Below are 12,565 nucleotides of genomic sequence, written 5' to 3'. Positions count from 1 at the left end.
CAGCAGAGGAGGTGGAGGAGGATGTGACTAGCCCTGGGGATGGGGATGACTCGGTACCCGGGCATTTGCCTGGCCTTGGGGATGTCGCGGTGGTCGGCTCCCTGGCCCGTACCCTGGGGTCTCTCTTTAAAAGGGTGGATAATTGTTAATTTTATAAGAGTTCATGACGCCACCTGTGGTATCTGGTGACAAGCACCAGCGCTGCAGCAGTCCACTGAGGCCGGTGATAAGGCAGCTCGATGGTATAGCTCCCCACAGGTGGAGCTAGGTCTCAGGGCAGCGTATGCAGGGGGAATGCAGGACAGGCGAGACCCAGCTGGGTCAGAGCAAGAACGGGAACGGACACGGTAGTCACTTCAGTACCTTTTACTGGTGGAAATTCAGACACATCCCGGAGCACTGTAGGGTGAAGGGTGCATATCAGGATCCTCCCCAATGAGCGGGTGTAGGGCCTCCTGTTTCTTGCCTCTGCGTAGTAAGTTTCTGACCTGCCTGGAGCTAGGCCTAACTTTGTCTCTGTCCTGCGCTGGCTGACCTTGTGGTAGGGCCTTCTCTTGGAGTTCACGCTCCCAGTATGCGGGGCCTAAGCGTCTCCTGGCTCTGTTACATATCAGCACCTTAGCGATCCTGGGACTTGTAGTTCTCCAGGGATTCCGGTTATGCCTTACTGGGTCATAGAGATACCGGTAAGCTCGGATCCTGTGTCCGGTAAATGCTTCGGGGTGAGCTGGTTAAGCTCCTCTGCCCCTTATGTACTAACTCGCCACTCGCCTTCGGCCTACTCGGGCCCTCACTAGGCTATACACACTAACGACAGCTTGCCGCGCTTCACTGATCTTACGGCACCGGCACACCTTAAGCTCTATCTGGGCTCCCTGAATCTAGCAAGCAGGAGCCTCGTGCTCCACTGCTGAACTATTAACTGCGTTCTCTAGACTAGACTGAGCTCCACTGCAGACTGACCTCTCTTAGGCTTCTCTACTGCAGGAACTCTTCAGAGGAACTGAACTGCCTAGCTCCACCTTCCCTATTTATATCCCTAACGGGCTCCCTCTGCTGGTCTGAGGTGGAAGGTGGAGATGTGTGAATGTTTATGGGGGCCTCTTGTGGAGGATTCCATCAATGCACTCTTGTAGGATCTGTGATACCAAGCGCAGCGGGGCATCACAGATGCTATTGACGACGAGGTTAGGTTGCGCCTTCCTGAACAGAGACGGAGTACTGGAAGGACGTCAACAACTGCATCCTCAACCACAACTCTGCCTCTGACCACAAGTCGTAGTGGCTCTTCAGGTCACATGGGCTCTAAGCCTTGCATAGCCTGGGCATTTATTCAGATCAATAAGGATGACCCAACTCGTGTTATCTGTAATATTTGTCAGCAAAAGCTAAGTAGAGGCCAAAAAATACATAGTTTGAGTACTTCATGCATGTACCGTCACATGGATATGAAGCATAAGTTGCAGTGGGAAGCTCACTGTGCTACAATGCGGCCTAGCCGGCTGGGCCAACCACCGTCTGCCCCATCTTGTGCATCCGCAGCCTCTTCATCCTCTGTGACTGGGGGGACAGCAGTCACACATGTTTTTGGACGCAGACCTGCCACCTCTTTACCCGCAACAGCCAGTGTGATTGGCAGGTCATCAGTTCATTGGGAAGTGGAAACACCTGCTAGTGTTGAGCGCTCTCCGACATCGAGAGCACCACCTTTGGATCAAGGCAACCTAACATGTCCGCCTGCATCTTCCTCACAGACCGGCAGTTGCCGGGGACACCCTACTCAACACCGTCTAAGCACAACAGCCAGCCCTCGGTCCCTCAGATGTGGAAAAGTAAAAGACCATTTCCTCCTAGCCATGAGAAAGCTAAGAGGTTGAATTTCACCATCTGCAAGCTGTTGGCTACAGAAATGCTGCCTTTCCACCTGGAGGACACAGAGGATTTTCAAGAACTTATGTCCGTCACAGTGCCCCAGTACCAGATGCCCAGTCGGCACTACTTCTCAAAGAAAGGTGTGCCTGCGCTCCACTAGCATGTCGCACACAACATCACCGCTTCTTTGAGAAACTCTGTGTGTGACAGGGTGCACTTCACCACAGACACTTGGACAAGAAGGCATGGACAGGGGCGTTACATGTCGCTGACTGGGCACTGGGTAACTATGGTGACAGCAGGACAAGGGGCTGCTGTCCAAGTCTTACCGTCCCCACGAGTTGTGTGTTAATCCTCTTTATCTCGAACTTCCTCCACTGCTTCTGCCTCCTCAACCTCCTCTCGGTCCTCCACCTGCACCCAAAGCCTGTCTGGTAATGCCACCTGCTTTCTAACTGCGCAGAAGGAATCCTGCACACCTCCTTACTATGCTGGCAGCAGGGCTCAATGCATCAGTGTTTACTTTGAAATGTCTGGGAAATGTGAGTCACACAGCTGAGGAGTTTTGGTCAGCTCTGGAGACCCAGTTTCATGAAAGGTTGTCTCCACTGGACCTGCAACCAGGGAAGGCCATGTGCGACAATGCTGCAAACCTGGGTGCGGCACTTCGCCGGGGCAATGTCACACACGTGCCTTGTATGGCTCACGTGTTGAACCTGGTTGTCCAGCAATTTTTAGCCCACTATCCCGGACTAGATGGCCTTCTGCAGAGTGCACGGTCGCTGTGTGCTCACTTCCGCCGTTCGCATCCCGCAGTTCAACGACTTACATCTCTACAGAAGTCGTTGGGCCTGCCAGTTCACCAGCTGAAATGCGATGTGCCGACACGGTGGAATTCAACTCTGCACATGTTGCAGCGACTGTGGCAGCACCGACAAGCCCTGGTGCAATACGTTCTGACGTATAGCCTGGGTCAACGAGATCCAGAGGTGGGGCAAATCACGCTGGAGGAGTGGTCTCAGATCAGGGACCTATGCACCCTTCTGCACAGTCTTGAAATGGCGACGAAGATGTTTAGTGCTGACGATGCCATTATCAGCATGACTATTACGGTGATTTACATGCTGGAGCACATGTTAAACAGAATTCGGAGTCAGGTGGTGGGACAAGAGGAGGTGGAGGAAGTAGAGGAGGAGTCGTATGCGGAAGGGATAACATCTCCAAGGTCCAGACGGTTGGCAGCACCAAGGCGGCAGGCATGGGAGGGTGGGGGAGAGGGATTAACCAGGGCGCATGGTAGCAGCCAAACTGTTGAGGAAGGTGCAGGAGCCGAGGAAGAAGTGGAGGACGAACTGGCAATGGGCATGGAAGACTCATCAGATGAGGGAGACCTTGATCACATTTCTGTTGTGCGAGGTTGGAGGGAGAGGGCAGAGGAAGGAAGCATGATTCTTACCTCGCTACCAACACAACAAGGACTTGGTCCTTCTGGATGCGCAAGACACATGAGTGCCTTCTTGCTGCACTACCTGCAACATGACCCCCGGATTGTCAGAATTCGAAGTAATCCCGACTACTGGGTTGCCACACTCTTAGATCCCCGGTACAAAAGTATATTTGCCGAAATAATTCCTGCCATAAAAAGGTATTGACGAATGCAGGAGTATCTGTTGCAGAATCTTACATGTGCTTTTCCACAAAACACCAGTGGTGCACGTAGTGAATCTCACAGTTCTAACTTGCCAACGGTGGGACTGTCGAGTCTTCATCACTCAAACAGTAACAGTAACACAGTATCTGCTGGTAACAGCAATTTTGTGGAATCGTTTCACCACTTTTTTAGACCATCCTTTGCAAGGCCACAGGAGACAAGAAGTCTGACACATAGTCAATGCCTAGAGAGGATGGTACAGGGTACAGGAGAATCTCCAAGTGAACATCGAAGCCATGACTGTGTCACTGGACCCTTGCTCATTTTGGTATTCCAATCTTGAAAAATCGCCGGAGCTCGCCACTCACGCCTTGGAGATCTTGTCATGCCATGCAGCCAGCGTTCTCTCTTAACGTGTGTTCAGCGCTGCTGGTGGTGTGCTGACAGATAAGCGCACGCGGCTGTCCACTGAGAATGTAGACAGACTCACGTTCATAAAGATGATCAAATCATGGATTCGCAAGGACATTTCTACCCCTGTGTCATCCTTGGGAGACTAAAAGCTTGGGGATTTGGTAAAATCACCTCACCAACCGTTTTAAGCAACAGTGGAGCAATTGATGCCACTTAACCCTAGAACGCATGACCATAAAAATCTACACTTTCACATACCTGGGGCCCTTTAGGCCCGTGTGCAAATAACATGGAATAACTCAAACTCAAATGACAAACAACTATATACATGAAGAATACCTAGAGTTTCAAAATTCTAACTAAAGCAATCTTGTAGAAAATAGAAAACAATTAACTGGGCGGGCCTGCAAGGCCACAGGTATGCGTTCTAGGGTTAAGTGGTGTCTGTGCCACAATTTTGGGAGTCCCCTTGCTGTGTCTTACGTGACGTTGGCATCGTCAATTCCAGGTGGGTTGGGTCGCACCCCCCCCCTTTTAACTGTAAGAAACTACATACAGTTATATGAAAAAGTTTGGGCACCCCTATTAATCTTAAGCTTAATGTTTTATAAACATTGGTGTTTTTGCAACAGCTATTTCAGATTGATATATGTAATAACTGTTGGACACAGTTATGTTTCTGCCTTGAAATGAGGTTTATTGTACTAACAGAAAATGTGCAATCTGCATTCAAACAAAATTTGACAGGTGCATAAGTATGGGCACCTCACCAGAAAAGTGACATTAATATTTAGTAGATCCTCCTTTTGCAAAAATAACAGCCTCTAGTCGCTTCCTGTAGCTTTTAATGATTTCCTGGATCCTGGAGGAATGTATTTTTGACCATTCCTCTTTACAAAACAATTCCAGTTCAGTTAAGTTTGATGGTCGCCGAGCATGGACAGCCCTCTTCAAATGATCCCACAGATGTTCAATGATATTCAGGTCTGGGGACTGGGATGGCCATTCCAGAACATTGTAATTGTTCCTCTGCATGAATGCCTGAGTAGATTTGGAGCGGTGTTTTGGATCATTGTCTTGCTGAAAGATCCATCCCCTGCGTAACTTCAACTTTGTCACTGACTCTTGAACATTATTGTCAAGAATCTGCTGATACTGAGTGGAATCCATGCGTCCCTCAACTTTAACAAGATTCCCGGTGCAGGCATTGGCCACACAGCCCCAAAGCATGATGGAACCTCCACCAAATTTTACTGTGGGTAGCAAGTGTTTTTCTTGGAATGCTGTGTTTTTTTGACGCCATGCATAACGCCTTTTTGTATGACCAAACAACTCAATCTTGGTTTCATCAGTCCACAGGACCTTCTTCCAAAAAGAAATTGGCTTCTCCAAATGTGCTTTTGCATTCCTCAGCCGACTCTGTTTGTGGCGTGCTTGCAGAAACGGCTTCTTTCGCATCACTCTCCCATACAGCTTCTCCTTGTGCAAAGTGCGTTGTATAGTTGACCGATGCACAGTGACACCATCTGCAGCAAGTTGATGCTGCAGCTCTCTGGAGGTGGTCTGAGGATTGTCCTTGACTGATCTCACCATTCTTCTTCTCTGCCTTTCTGATGTTTTTCTTGGCCTGCCACTTCAGGCCTTAACAAGAACTGTCCCTGTGTTCTTCCATTTCCTTACTATGTTCCTCACAGTGGAAACTGACAGGTTAAATCTCTGAGACAGCTTTTTGTATCCTTCCCCTGAACAACTATGTTGAATAATCTTTGTTTTCAGATCATTTGACAGTTGTTTTGAGGAGCCCATGATGCCACTCTTCAGAGGAGATTCAAACAGGAGAACAACTAGCAAGTGGCCACTTTAAGTAGCTTTTCTCATGATTGCATTCACCTGGCTATGAAGTTCAAAGCTCAATGAGGTTACAAAACCAAAAAAAGTGCTTTAGTAAGTCAGTAAAAAGTAGGTAGGAGTATTTAAAACAAGAAAATGATAAGGGTACCCATACTTATGCACCTGTCAAATTTTGTTTGAATGCAGATTGCACATTTTCTGTTAGTACAATAATCCTCATTTCAAGGCAGAAACATTACTGTGTCCAACAGTTATTACATATATCAAACTGAAATAGCTGTTGCAAAAACACCAATTTTTATAAAACATTAAGCTTAAGATTAATAGGGGTGCCCAAACTTTTTCATGTAACTGTACACTATGGCTTGGGGTAACACAGATGGTTGAGTCTGAAGAGCTGTTTACTCAGAGGTCTGCTCCAAATCTTCAGTGTCTGCTAGTCAGCGTAGAATTTTTAACTGCATCTAGCCTAGGCAATACTTTGGGCGTAGTAGCCCAGCTGCGAAGCAAGCTGCACCGCCTGTGTATCTAATAAGAATTTTTAAATTAATCTAGCCTAGGCAGACTGTGGGGACCCCCAACCAAACCCAGATGCTCAGCCCCCCTACCGCCCCCCTTTCATGGACAACCCAATAATGTAACTCTTACAACTGGATGGGTGAGGATCGGTCACAGCTTTATTAACTTTTTATACTCATTCCATTAGAAAGGCATTTTATTTCTAAAATAATTCAGCTTGTTGCAGCATGCCCTGGGTCCCAACTCCGGCAAGTTGGCCAACAAGTGTAACTCTCCAACATGTCCTTTCTATTTCCAGGCCACGGAGGATCCAGCGTACTCGTATGCAGGACTCTGACCCCCACCCATCACTCTTAACGCTTTTTCCACTCCGTCCTGGAGTCCTGACAGGAATATGTCCAGTCCAATATCTATTAAGTGAACACCGTCGGGCCGTATGAGGCCTGCTTTATCTCCTTCCAGTTGTTGGTGTCGTATCACTACACCGCCTCTGTCTCTTCTAAATTTTGCCATCCGAATATTTATTACCCGCCTTGTCCATTCGATGGCCCTGATGTCTCGCGCACCTTGCCATACCGCTATCGGCACAATCTCTGACCATACTATAGCTAATTTTGTGAAAAATTCTCTGAAGCGCTCAGTGTCTAGTTTCATTATTGCCATTAGTTATGCGCTATTGTGATGACCTAGGTTGTTTCCCCCGGCCTGTATAACTAAGATGACCGGACCTCTTGCCTCTCTCCCTACCTCGATTACCTCCATTAGTACCTGTGGCCATAGCAGGCCTCTAATACCTCTCCAGTTGAAATATGTGTTATGAAACTCTAATTTCCTCCCGCCTGGGCGGACTTTCGCCCTTTTTTGTGCCCAATATATATACGAGTGGCCTATCACTCACACTGTTGGCTTAGCGTCACCTGTAAAAGAAACAAACCACGTTAGGATAACAAGTCCGGTCTTATGTATCTCGCCAAACACGTGGATCGCCATCTCCCTATCCTCTGAACTTCCGTTTCTGACAGTCCTGCTCTTGCTGCTTCCGTGGCCGCACCTATGCGGAATGAGTGTGTCCCGTAATATTTGGGGTGGTTCCCTGCCGATGTTATGCATTTATTAAATATAGCTTGGAACAGGTATCTTGATAATGGCGTTCCATCAATGTGTGATACGAAGAAATTACTTTGTGATCTGATGGTTAGATATGTTTTTACTATTGTTACCCGACTCAGTGTACCGTTTGTGGGTTGTAGAAGTACCCAAGTACCCCTGCCCGCTCGAACCGTTTTCGATTGGTGTATGCGTACACGTATTGCATTATTGGCTATGACTACTTCCTGGTGTAATAAGCGTCCACTGGTGGTAATTTTGGATTGAGGGACTAATTCGCTTATACATAGCGCCCCGAAGAAGGCGATCACAAATGCAGTAGACATTAGTGTTGCTTCAAATTGTGAGTGTCATGTTAATGGTGTTAGGGATAAGATGTGAGAAATCAGTTTTAGTGACACGGGACGGGACGTCTACATTCCTGACTTGGCTGACCCCTTTTCCACCCTTTTATGGATTGTCTGATGATGAATCTTTGTCACATCTCCCCAATTCAGTAGTTGGAAGTGAAATGCTACTCCGGTCAGACACCGCTGCGCTGACGCCCCTGATATGCCCCTCATCATTAGCTGGTGGAGAAATTCTATGGTGACTTGTGATCTGGCTTGTTCACATTGGTCAACCCGTCTGCCTGCTACTAGTCGTGTCCACTCTTCCCATGCCTTACCGTATGCTTGCCACGTTGACGGGGCAACTGACGCTCTGATTAATGGCATCAAATATTCGCCACTAGATCCCATAGGGAGGGTGGGCAACTGTTGCCCGATGGGTAGGCGTTGTGGAAGAGCTCTGTGAAAATCTGCCAATTGAATTGTTATAAAGCGTTAGCAGCAGCTTTATACCCCTCAGCATAGTGGCTAGCGCGGACCCATACATTGTGTTTTAGGCACAGGAATACTAGCCTGCGTAGTAGGCCTAGCACTGGGAGAGACGATGATGCCATCTTATTAATGCAGTGCGCTAGGCTGGTGTTTTGTGTTATGAAGCGTATATTTTTGTTAGCCAGGCGCGCGCCCCATATTTCTATTGCTACCACTATTGGGAAAAATTATTTTCAGGGCTAGATGCAGCTAAAAATTATTATTAATTTCAAAGCTGGTGGAGCTTGGTATAGATGGCCTAATACAATGAGTCCCACACACTGCTAGAAGCCCAAATATTTTTTCAGAGGTAGATGCAGATAAAAATTATTTTAAATTTGCAACCTGATGGAGGTCAGTATAGATGGACTAATAGAGAAAGTCCCACACTGCTAGAAGGCCAAATATTTTTTCAGAGCTAGATGCAGATAAAAATTATATTCAATTTGCAACCTGATGGAGGTCAGTATAGATGGACTAATAGAGAAAGTCCCACACACTGCTAGAAGGCCAAATATTTTTTCAGAGCTAGATGCAGATAAAAATTATATTCAATTTGCAACCTGATGGAGGTCAGTATAGATGGACTAATAGAACAAGTCCCACACACAGCTAGAAGCCCAAATATTTTTTCAGAGGTACTGTAGATGCAGATAAAAATTATTTTTAATTTGCAACCTGATGGAGGTCAGTATAGATGGACTAATACAACAAGTCCCACACACAGCTAGAAGCCCAATATTTTTTCAGAGGTAGATGCAGAAAAAAATATATTCAGTTTGCAACCTGATGGAGGTCTGTATAGATGGATCAATAGAACAAGTCCCACACACAGCTAGAAGCCCAATATTTTTTCAGAGGTAGATGCAGAAAAAAATATATTCAGTTTGCAACCTGATGGAGGTCAGTATAGATGGACTAATACAACAAGTCCCACACACAGCTAGAAGCCCAATATTTTTTCAGAGCTAGATGCAGAAAAAAATATATTCAGTTTGCAACCTGATGGAGGTCTGTATAGATGGATTAATAGAACAAGTCCCACACACAGCTAGAAGCCCAAATATTTTTTCAGAGGTAGATGCAGACAAAAAATTATTTTGAATTTGCAACCTGATGGAGGTCAGTATAGATGGACTAATAGAGAAAGTCCCACACACTGCTAGAAGGCCACATATTTTTTCAGAGGTAGTTGCAGAAAAAAATATATTCAGTTTGCAACCTGATGGAGGTCTGTATAGATGGATTAATAGAACAAGTCCCACACACAGCTAGAAGCCCAATATTTTTTCAGAGGTAGATGCAGAAAAAAATATATTCAGTTTGCAACCTGATGGAGGTCAGTATAGATGGACTAATACAACAAGTCCCACACACAGCTAGAAGCCCAATATTTTTTCAGAGGTAGATGCAGAAAAAAATATATTCAGTTTGCAACCTGATGGAGGTCTGTATAGATGGATTAATAGAACAAGTCCCACACACAGCTAGAAGCCCAAATATTTTTTCAGAGGTAGATGCAGATAAAAATTATTTTTAATTTGCAACCTGATGGAGGTCAGTATAGATGGACTAAGAGAGAAAGTCCCACACACTGCTAGAAGGCCAAATATTTTTTCAGAGCTAGATGCAGATAAAAATTATATTCAATTTGCAACCTGATGGAGGTCAGTATAGATGGACTAATAGAACAAGTCCCACACACAGCTAGAAGCCCAAATATTTTTTCAGAGGTACTGCAGATGCAGATAAAAATTATTTTTAATTTGCAACCTGATGGAGGTCAGTATAGATGGACTAATACAACAAGTCCCACACACAGCTAGAAGCCCAATATTTTTTCAGAGCTAGATGCAGACAAAAAATTATTTTGAATTTGCAACCTGATGGAGGTCAGTATAGATGGACTAATAGAGAAAGTCCCACACACTGCTAGAAGGCCAAATATTTTTTCAGAGCTAGATGCAGAAAAAAATTATATTCAGTTTGCAACCTGATGGAGGTCAGTATAGATGGACTAATAGAGAAAGTCCCACACACTGCTAGAAGGCCACATATTTTTTCAGAGGTAGATGAAGAAAAAAATATATTCAGTTTGCAACCTGATGGAGGTCTGTATAGATGGATTAATAGAACAAGTCCCACACACAGCTAGAAGCCCAATATTTTTTCAGAGGTAGATGCAGAAAAAAATATATTCAGTTTGCAACCTGATGGAGGTCAGTATAGATGGACTAATACAACAAGTCCCACACACAGCTAGAAGCCCAATATTTTTTCAGAGGTAGATGCAGAAAAAAATATATTCAGTTTGCAACCTGATGGAGGTCTGTATAGATGGATTAATAGAACAAGTCCCACACACAGCTAGAAGCCCAAATATTTTTTCAGAGGTAGATGCAGATAAAAATTATTTTTAATTTGCAACCTGATGGAGGTCAGTATAGATGGACTAATAGAGAAAGTCCCACACACTGCTAGAAGGCCAAATATTTTTTTCAGAGCTAGATGCAGATAAAAATTATATTCAATTTGAAACCTGATGGAGGTCAGTATAGATGGACTAATAGAACAAGTCCCACACACAGCTAGAAGCCCAAATATTTTTTTCAGAGGTACTGTAGATGCAGATAAAAATTATTTTTAATTTGCAACCTGATGGAGGTCAGTATAGATGGACTAATACAACAAGTCCCACACACAGCTAGAAGCCCAATATTTTTTCAGAGGTAGATGCAGAAAAAAATATATTCAGTTTGCAACCTGATGGAGGTCTGTATAGATGGATTAATAGAACAAGTCCCACACACAGCTAGAAGCCCAATATTTTTTCAGAGGTAGATGCAGAAAAAAATATATTCAGTTTGCAACCTGATGGAGGTCAGTATAGATGGACTAATACAACAAGTCCCACACACAGCTAGAAGCCCAATATTTTTTCAGAGCTAGATGCAGAAAAAAATTATATTCAATTTGCAACCTGATGGAGGTCAGTATAGATGGACTAATAGAATGATGCTATGCCCAAAAGATTTTAATTCACTAGGTGCAGTAAAAAAATTGGTATTCTATACACAGGTGGTATATCTTGCAACACAGATAGGCTACTCCACTGACTAACACACTCTGCAATAGGCCAAAAAGGATTAGCTTTGCTAGATTCAGCCAAATGCTGTGAAAAAAACTTGCACAGCACTGGCACAGACCTGCCTGGCAAAAACTGATAGGAACTGATGTAACCTAGTCCTGAAAAGGACTCCAATTACAATTAGTCTTTACTCCCACAACCTATCTATTTAAGAGCACAGACCTGCCTGATAAAAGTCATAGGAAATGCGGTAACCTAGTCCTTAAAAGGACTGCAATCACAACTATTCCCTACTCCCAAGCTATCTGTAGATTTGTGCGAAAATTGGCTTGAAATTAACAAGGTATAGCGCACACAGCAACAGCGGTGACGTCTAACACGCAGCTGCAGCAGTGAGAAAATGATGGCGACGGGGAAAATGGCTTGGTCTTATAGGGCAAGGACATGTGACATACACTGCCAATGACACATGCCCTTGCTTGTGTGAAAAAAAGCACTTCGCTCCGTGTGTGCGCTGCTGATAGGCTGACAGATTGCACCTCCCCACTGTAAATGCGGGAAAGAGAAAAAAAAAATGGAGATCTTCATTGTTCCTGCAGAGATCCATCCCCTGCCCCTCCCCCCACCCCGCTGTACACTCAAACTGCGTATTAACATTAATTTTCATCATTACTGAGAAAAAATCCAGTTATGATTTTGGTGCACGAACAGTTATCGAACATAACCTCAAACAGCCGAATTTTTCTCAAATTGTTCGTGTTCGCCGAACGGCTCGAACACCGCCCAAAACAGCTCGAATTTGAGATTGGCGAACAGTTCGAGTAGAACAACGCTCATCTCTAGTTACTACTAAATGAGGGGCCTGCCATTCATAAAATGGGGGATACATGGTCGCACTGACCCTTAATTATTAAATCATAATTTATTAAACCTGTGTTAATGTATTTGTTTTTGGTTAATATACTTTTCTAGTCATATTCTAGGTCAAAGGTTATTGAGGTAAGCTGTGCAAGGGCACAAGCACGTTTACACTGGTTTGTGCCAGTTGTTTTGAGTGGTCTTTTTCCAAGAAGCTGATTGGTGGAATACAAAAGTGCGGGAAATTCATGCTGTATTTAATACCAGGTCCGTGTGTCAGCTGGCATTCGCCGTCGGACGAAGATAAGAAGACGGATGGAGAGCCTCATAGAGCAGTTTCTGAGG

The sequence above is a fragment of the Phyllobates terribilis genome, unplaced genomic scaffold (assembly GCF_046119375.1).
Source record: "Phyllobates terribilis strain yellow unplaced genomic scaffold, ASM4611937v1 Scaffold_11__3_contigs__length_659146591, whole genome shotgun sequence".
NCBI classification, from domain to species: Eukaryota; Metazoa; Chordata; class Amphibia; order Anura; family Dendrobatidae; genus Phyllobates; species Phyllobates terribilis.
The sequence above is the reverse complement of the archived record's forward strand: the minus strand, read 5'-3'. Positions refer to the sequence as shown.